Raw genomic sequence first — 8,669 nt, 5'->3', positions numbered from 1 at the left:
TGGGTGCTGGAATTCAAACCCAGGTCTTCTGCAAGAACAGCCAGTGTTCTTTTTTTCTTCTTTTTGTCTTTTTGAGACAGGGTCTCCTTGTAGCCCCAGCTGTCCTGGAACTCACTATGTAGACCAGGCTGGCCTCGAACTCAAAAAGATCCGCCAAAAAGATCTCAAGAACTGGGATTAAAGGCGTGCACCACTACACCTGGCAAGAACAGCCAGTGTTCTTAACCGCTGAGCCATCTCTCCAGCCCATATTTTTTAATTTTTAAAGTTTAAAAACAAATTTAAAATTTATTGGTAACATGATAATATTAAAATTTATTATTACATATATGTAAGTGTACCATGAGTGTGCCTGTGGAGGTTAAAAGAGGGTGTTGGGATGTCTGTAACTGGAGTTACAGACAGTTGTTAGCCACTGTATAAGTGCTGGGTCCTCTGCAAGAGCAGCCAGTGCTCTTAACCTCTGAGTCACCCAGCTGAGTTTCGCCTCCTTTGAAACCATTATTAAAGCTAGGTGTGGTAGCACATACCTACAATCTCAGCACTAAAATCCCTGTACTTTGGAAGCTGTGAGTTTGGAAGCTGTGATGGTAGAATCCTGACTAATACAAATTCCCAGGCAGGAGGATCAAGAGTTCACGGTAAGCTTGGGCCTCATAGAGAGACCCTGTTGCAAATGAATTAAATCATCAAAACAAAACATAACATTAAGAGCGAGTAAAATAGCTAATCTTTCTAGTAGACACATGGGGTGTTGCTCATTGCCACTCATTTTGGTGTGTAGAGTTATCTTTTTTTTTTTTTTTGAAAACAGGATCTTGCTTTATAGTCCTGGCTGGCCCGGTGTGTGGGTGCATATGTGCGTGTGTGTCTGTATCTATGTCTGTGTGTCTGCACTTTGTTTTTTGAGGTAAGGTCTTATGTAGCCCTTTCTGGCTTCAAGTTCAATATGTAGTTAAGGTCAGTTTTGGATTCCTGCCTCCATTTCTCAAGTGCTGGAGATACAGGTCTATGCTATTATGCACAGATACTATTTATATAGCCCACCTTGGCCTTGAACTTGTGACAATCTTACTGCCTCAGCCTCCCAAGTACTGGGATTATCACTTCTGGCTTTTGTTTGGGTAGTCTTGCTATATACCTTTAGCTGGCCTTGGACTTGTTATGTAGTCCAGGCTAGGGTGCAGATTTGAATAGATGTTAGACCTAAAAATCCATTTTCTAATAAAGGTTCCATTTTGTTTACTTTTAGTCTGGTGGTCTTCCTCAAACTAATTAGAAGTAACTTTTTTTTGTTGTTATTGTTTTTTGTTTTTTGAGATAATCTCACTTTATGGCCTAGGCTGGCCTAGAACTCAATCATACAGCCCAAGCTGGCCTAGGCAAGCCTCCTGTTTTAGCCTCTCAAGTACTGGGATTACAGATATGAGCCACCAACCCTGTCTAGAAGTTGTTTTAACAATTGAGAATCAAAAAAAATGTTTTTCTCTGAAAGTTTCAACCTTATTTTATTAATGCAATAAAATTAGTGGTTTTAGGTGCTGCTTTAACGAGAGAACTTAATACCTATATCAATACAAAAACAATATTAGATGGATTGATTGAGTTCCTGAGGTGCTTTTTCCCCCCTTCTAAGGTTTTCAGTAAGGTTGCAATATGAGGAAGGTTTATCTCATGCTGCTACACTAGTGCTACAGAATTCCAGGGGGCCGGAGAAATGGCTCAGTTAAGATCTGTTACTACTCTTCCAGAAGACCCTAGTTCAGTTCTGAGCACCCACATTGAATGGCCCATTGTATCAGGTGGCTCACAACTACTTGTCACTCCAGCTCCAGGGGATCTGATGCCCTCTTCTGGCCTCCGTGGGTACCTACACATATGTGGCACATAGACACGTGGACCTATGTTTATTTCTATTTCCAAGTATGATAGTCTGGATTTTTTTTTTTTTTGAGGACACACAATACCCTCAGCCATTATTTGTATTTATGAAGTGCAGCACTTTGAGGTTAGTTTGTATTTGATAATAACATTACAACAATAGACAGTATTAGATCTTGCTGTAATAATTGTAGTCTTTTTGCATTTATTCATGACTTTATTAGAGCCTGCTCTATTCCATGACTTGTTCTGATGCTTGGGCTATATTCAGAACATAGATTAATAACATGATTAGAAAAATGAGTTGTAGAATTAGGATTTAAGTATTTTTTTTCTCCTTTGGCTTTTGTGTGTGTCCAGCGTGGTTGAGACGGAGCCTTGTTGTGTAGTCCTAGCTGGCCTGGAGCTTGCTGTGTAAACTAGGCTGGTCTTAAATTTGCTCTGATTTTTCTGCCCCTGCTTCCTGAGTGTATGTTTGCCATCACAATTAGAACAAATGCACCTCCCTCTCTTTTTTGGGTCATTTTAGAGCTGAAGTCCACTGAAAAATGGTAGTAAAGGGCTTTAAAATAAAAATAAACAAATGGAGACTTTAAGTAGTAGAGCTACTAGCAGTTGGGCATGGTAGCATATTCCTGTAATCTCAGTACCTCAGAGGTCAAGGGCAGCCTAGGCTACATAGAGAAACTTTGTGTCTGCAAAGAAATACAAACCAAAATCAAACAACACAGAGAATCAACTAACCACTGGCCTTTCTTTTGCTATTTTTATTAGCCCTTTTTATTTTTATTAGCCCTATTTATTATTTATTATATATAAATAAAATTACAACACTGGGAAAGGTTTTCTTTTAGCCTTTAAGTGCATTACTGAGCCTTTCAAGGCCTTAGCTTCCCATCTGCTCCTGTTCTCTGTTGTTTAATGGTTTGAGCTTTGGGGCATCTTGGATTTTGTATAAGAGAATTTTGTTCTGTAGTTTTTCCACATGGAAAAACTCCAAATTAATCTTACTGTGAGTTATACTTTGTGTGTTCAACTGTCTCTCCTTCTTGAATTAGAAATTATTAACATATGTTTTCTTATTTATTTATTTATACTTTTTTTGGGGGGGGTTGTTAGCCTGAGCCTTTAATGGTCGAGCTATCCCTCCAGCCCTATTCATACTTTTTAAAATGTATCAGTTGTTATTGGTAAGAAGTTTAGAACACCAATTTGTGAGGATAACACCAATTTGTGAGAATACATGCCATTTTTACAGAGCAGAGCGATCTCAGGTAGTCCTTGAGCTGAGGAACAGCTTTGATCTTTTGCAAAATTTGTAAGTTTACAGCTTTCTGTTCAAGCTTGCTCTGCTCTATAATCTTGTATTTGTATTTCTCTCTCTCTCTGTCGAAGATGTCGCCTTCCTGGTGCCTGGACTTCCATAGTTGCTGCTTCTTGAAGTGAGTGTCAGTGAGGTACTGGGGGATTTTCATGTTGCTCATACCAACTTTCGTGGAGGTGGCGATGACAGATATCTGGTGTGTTCTAACCAGAGGAACTCGGTTGAGGGCAAGAGGTCCAGTCATAGGTAGCAAGCCAGGGGCAAGCTGCTTTAGGAAAACCTCTCTCTTGCTCATGTGGTGCCCGGTGAGGATGATCAGGACGGTCCTGGAGGCGATACTGACATGGCTTTCTCACGTGCTGACTGAAGGGCTTTTTGCCATGGCTTAATAGCTTCCCAGGCAGGTCTTCAGTAGGATAATACCTAATTATTTTTCAAAGCTTAGCTACCCGGTTGCCACCATTCTTGTCCCCACCAATTGGTTTTGTGATTATAGCAAGAACCTTCTCCACCCCCCCCCCCCTTTTTTTTTTTCAACCTTGGATTTAGCAGCTGAGTACTTCCTTTTGTACAGAGCCTTTCTGGAATACATAGCAGGTCTGAAGTCTGCCAATTCCTCTAACCAGGACAGGGTTTCGGCTGCAGTGAAGCTTCCCCCTTTTCAGCTTTTTAACTTTACCAGCTCCTTTTTTTTTTAGCCTTGCCTGCACCCGCGCCTGTGGCACCATCACCAGCCTGCTTGGCTACTGGTTCTTTCACTTTTGCATCAGGTTTCTCAGCCTTTTCACCCTCCATCTTGCAAGATGGGAAAGAGAATTAACTCTATTTATACATTTTCTTATGTGTATGAGTGGTTTGCCTGCATAAGTGCACCACATGCGTACAGTGCCTGCAGAGGCCAAAAGAGGGCATCTTCTCGAACTGGAGTTACAGATGGCTGTTAGCTGCCATGTGGATGCTGGGAACTGAACCTGGGTCCTCTGGAAGAGCAGCCAGTGCTCTTAACTGCTGGGCCATCTCTCTAGCCCCCAGCAAGTGTCATACCACTTCAGCAAAGAGTTTGTTAGAATTTCATTGTTTTGGTTTTTAAAGTATCCCCTCTTTCTACTTTCATTTTACTTATATTGTACTATCTACCCTCTCTTAATGATAGTGCATATTATTTATAGATGAGTTCAATGACTTTTAATTCCAAGTTATTTTTCCTTCTGGAAAATGCTTGGTAAACATAGTTTGGACTGTATTCTCTGGGAGAATGAATATTGTCTGTTTAAGAAAGAAGATTCTCTTTACCCATACTGAACAAGGATAAATTCTACCTCTGAACTATTATGGTATGTATCAACACTAAAGATCCATATATTTTAGCTGGACTTGTGGAGCACACCTGTAATCCCAACATTGGGAAGTAAACACAGGAGGGTCAGGAGATCAAAGCCAGTCTTGGCTATATAGCAAGTTCAGGGGGTTGCATGAAACACTGTCTCAAAAAGCTTGAAAACTATATATTTTTGGATTATTTTCCATTTTCTATCTATATAATTGGGTTGTTGCTTTATGTCTGAGTAAGCAAAAATGCTGTAACTAAATCTTGGGAGTGGTGAGATGGCTCAGTGGGTAAAGGTACTTGCTGTGCAAGTCTAACAACCTTTGTTTGAATCCTGAAACCCATGTGGTTAGATGGAGAAAACTGACTCCATAAAGTTATCCTTTCACCTCCCCATGCATACCATGGCACGTGTGCTCACAAACATACACCTTAATAATAAAATTTTAAAAATTATATCTTGGCTATATCTGGCTGTATGGGGTTAACTTTTTCTACTTGTGTTTGTGTGGATGTGTGTGTGCTTGTGGAGGGAAGAGCCAACGTTGGGTGTCTTCCTCTATCATTCTCCACCTTTTGAAATAGGGCTTCTGTCATTGGAGTCTCTTATTGAACCTGGAGCTCACAAATTTGGCAACATTAGCTGGCCAGCAGGCTCCAGGAATCCTTCCATCTGCCTCCCCAGCATTGGGATTACAGCACACACAGCCATGCCCAGCTTTGTTTATGTGAGGGCTAGGAATCTGAACTCAGGTTTTCATGCTCATGTGGTAAGCAGGCACTTTACTAATGATCTATCTCTCCAGCCCCAGGCCTGCCCCTCTAACCACACTGTTGGAGTTACAGGTGTGTGCCACCCTGCCTATTTGTTTTTCCTTTGATTGATTCTTATAGTGTAGTTTGTGTTTTTTTTTTTTTAATTTGGCTTATTGTCCATCTGATCAAACATGTATCAAGTAACGCTTTGTTCTATGACCTGCTTTTCTATTTTTGTACACAATGAGCTAAAGAAGGTTAGTTGTTTGGAATCCCTGATAATGTCAGTGTTCAGTCGTGGCCTGGAGTGAAGAAATAAAATGAAGGTTGTGTTACTATTCTTAGAGTGTGAGACCAAAAATCAAGGCAGTTTTATTGACATGTAACTGAATCACAGCTCTTCAAACAGAACTTAAATTGTATAGTTATCCACTAAGGGCCCCATGTTTGGTAGACAAGCACTCTATTACTGAGCTATATCCCCAAACCCTTAGATTGTCTTATTTTGAAAACAGTTTTTCTTTCTTATTAGTAGCTAAAAGAACAGTTTTTAAAAAAGACTTCTTCAACTCAGAAAACTATTTTCAAAGTGCTTAAAGTGGAACTTTGCCCTTTATTTTATTTTACTTTTTTATATTTTTGAGGCAAGTTCTCTTCTGTAGTCCTGGCTGGCCTCAAACTTGTGGTAGCCCTTTTGCCTAGGTCTCTCAAGTGCTAGGATTATAGGCATGAGCCACCATGCCCAACTTTCTTTTTCTTTTTTAATAAATATTTTATTTTTTATGTTTATGTATGTATTGCCTGCATGTATGTAAGTACATCCGTGTTGTGCAATGCCTGTGGAGGACAGAAGAAGGTATCTGATCCCCTGGGACTGGAGTTATGGACAATTATTAGCTGCCATGTGGGTGCTGGGATTCGAACCCGGGTCTTCTGCAAGAACAGCCAGTGTTCTTAACTGCTGAATCATCTCTCCAGCCCCTCCTCTCTGATATTTTTAATCTAAGCACTCATTGATGAAAACCTTGCTCTTAGAACTGGTTTTACTATATCCCAAAGGTGCTTTTATTTTTCTTTGACTCTAGGAAATTTTAAATTTCCCCCTGCTTTCTTTAATAATTCACTGGTCTTTCAAGAGTGTGTTGCTGGGGCTGGAGAGATGGCTCAGTGGTTAAGAACACTGGTTGTTCTTGCAGAAGACCCGGGTTCGAATTCCAGCAGCCACATGGCAGCTAACAACTGTCTGTAACTCCAGTCCTAGGGGATCCAACAGCCTCTTCTGACCTCCGTGGGCATTGCACAACATGGGTGCACTTACCTACATTCGGGCAATACATGGCATACACATAAAAAAAAAAAGAAAAAAGATTGTGTTTGTTGCTGCAACTGGAGCGATAGCTTAGTGGTTAAGACCGTTGACTGCTCCCAGCACCCAAATGGTTAGCAATAGTCCATAACTTCAGTTACAGGGGAATCCGACTCCCTCATCTCACCTCTGTGGGCATGGCATGACATGAGGTGCACTTACATACAGCGGGCCCTACATCATACACATAAAATACAAACAATGAATAAAATATTTAAAAAGTGTGTTGCTCAGTCTCTTAGGTAATTGTGTGGTTTCTATAGTTTCTCTTGTTATTGATGTCTAGCTTTATTTCACTATGACCTGATAAAGCATAAGAAATTATTTCAAGCTGGGCATGGTGGTTCAGACTACTAATCTGAGCACTCAGGAGGCTGAGGCAGAAGATTGCTCTTAGTTGAAGCCTAACCTGGGCTACATAGATAGTATTTTTGTTTGTTTGTTTTGTTTTGGTCTTTTTGAGACAAGGTCTCCCTGTATCCCCATCTGTCCTGGAACTCACTTTGTAGACCAGGCTGGCCTTGAACTCACAGAGATCTACCTGCTTCTGCCATCCTAGGGCTGGGACTAAAGGTGTGCACTACCACGCCCTGCAGGAACATATGTAATATGTTTGAAGCCAGCCTGGGCTACATTGTGACACTCTGTACAAATTATTTCTATTTTTTTGTATTTGTTAAGATGTGCTTTGTGTCCCAGAATGTGATCTGTTTTAGAGACGGTTTCATGAGCTACTGAGAAGAATGTGTATTTTGATCTGTAGGTATCTGTTAAGCCTATTTGATCTGCGATCCTATTATTTATTTTTATTAGCGTTGTGGACAGGTTAATTCTTTTTAAAAAAATATTTTATCGAAGCCAGGCGTGGTGGCACACACCTTTAATGCCAGCACTTGGGAAGCAGAAGTAAGCAGATCTCTGTGAGTTCGAGGCCAGCCTGGTATGCATAGTGAGTTCCAGGACAGGTGGGGCTACAGGGAGACCCTGTCTCAAAAAGACCAAAAAAAAAAAATTTTTTTTTTTATTGATTATTTTTTAATTTTTTTTATTTTTTTTATTTTTTTGGTAAATCTAGTCAGCCTATCTAGAGGGCTCCCTCATCTAGCAGCAATCAGTTGTCAATATTCCTTTACATAAGATTGGGGTCTACTGTCCATTTTCCCAGTTCTATGCTGGGTTACTGTATGGGAATCTTTTGGGCTAACCTGGCCAGTAACTGAAACGAAGTTATCTCCTGCCTGGCATTGTTTCTTGTTATGTAGTCTTTAGCTACAAATATGGACTCTTAAAAAATCATATTGACCCCATCAATCTTTGGTTATACTTTCCTTTTGGGTGTTTAAAACCCTACAATTGGCCCAGATAAACCAATTTATTTTTACTCTTAAGGTAATTTGAGGATCTGTTTCTCAGGGGTCATATGGGCTTGGAAGGAGCCCCTGGCTCCCTTCTTTTACCAGTTCCGCCTATGGAAGATAAGTTGGCTTTGCTTGGAAGCATGCAGGAAATGATTCCTCTGTGTTGACCCTCCTCTTTGTATACTGGACACTGGTTCAAGTCCATCTGTTGGGGTCCCCTAGGCTTCCTTGATCAAGAGGACAGATGACCCACCACAATTACAGGACATTTTGAGAGATGCTCATAGCCCCCTGGAACTACTCAACCTAGGAGGGCAAGGAGCAAAAACTGTCCTTTATGTCTCTCTGACCAAATTAATATAGGCCTCAAAGTATATCTGATAAATATCCAAGAAGGTTAGTTCTACCAGTCTGGTACTTTTAATTGCTGTGTGCCATGTAGATAAATCTTGGGCAAAGACCAATTGTTATCAGATAAACCTTGCCTAGACATATATTTCTTGATCTGGTATGCATAATTTTTCAGTAGGTTGTTGGACTAACATGTTTCCATCTGGTTTTTAAAACTAGCTAGGCATTATCTATCTCTCACATTGTCTCACCCCTCCATTGTGGTTTCCCAATCAAAGTGTGCCCATATTCCCCTTTCTCCCTTAA

The 8,669-nt window shown here is 40.5% G+C and overlaps 1 protein-coding gene and 1 pseudogene across 2 annotated transcripts in view; one reads left to right on the top strand and one right to left on the bottom strand.

Moving 5' to 3' along the window:
* Window positions 1-8,669, top strand: part of Rnf115 (ring finger protein 115) — an 88,744-nt gene that overhangs the window by 19,635 nt on the left and 60,440 nt on the right. The gene's annotated exons all lie outside the window — the stretch shown is intronic.
* Window positions 3,081-4,000, bottom strand: LOC103729505 (annotated as a pseudogene).

This window comes from Nannospalax galili, unplaced genomic scaffold, assembly GCF_000622305.1.
Source record: "Nannospalax galili isolate Female #2095 unplaced genomic scaffold, S.galili_v1.0 scaffold693, whole genome shotgun sequence".
NCBI lineage: Eukaryota > Metazoa > Chordata > Mammalia > Rodentia > Spalacidae > Nannospalax > Nannospalax galili.
This window is presented reverse-complemented; position numbering and strand designations above follow the sequence as displayed.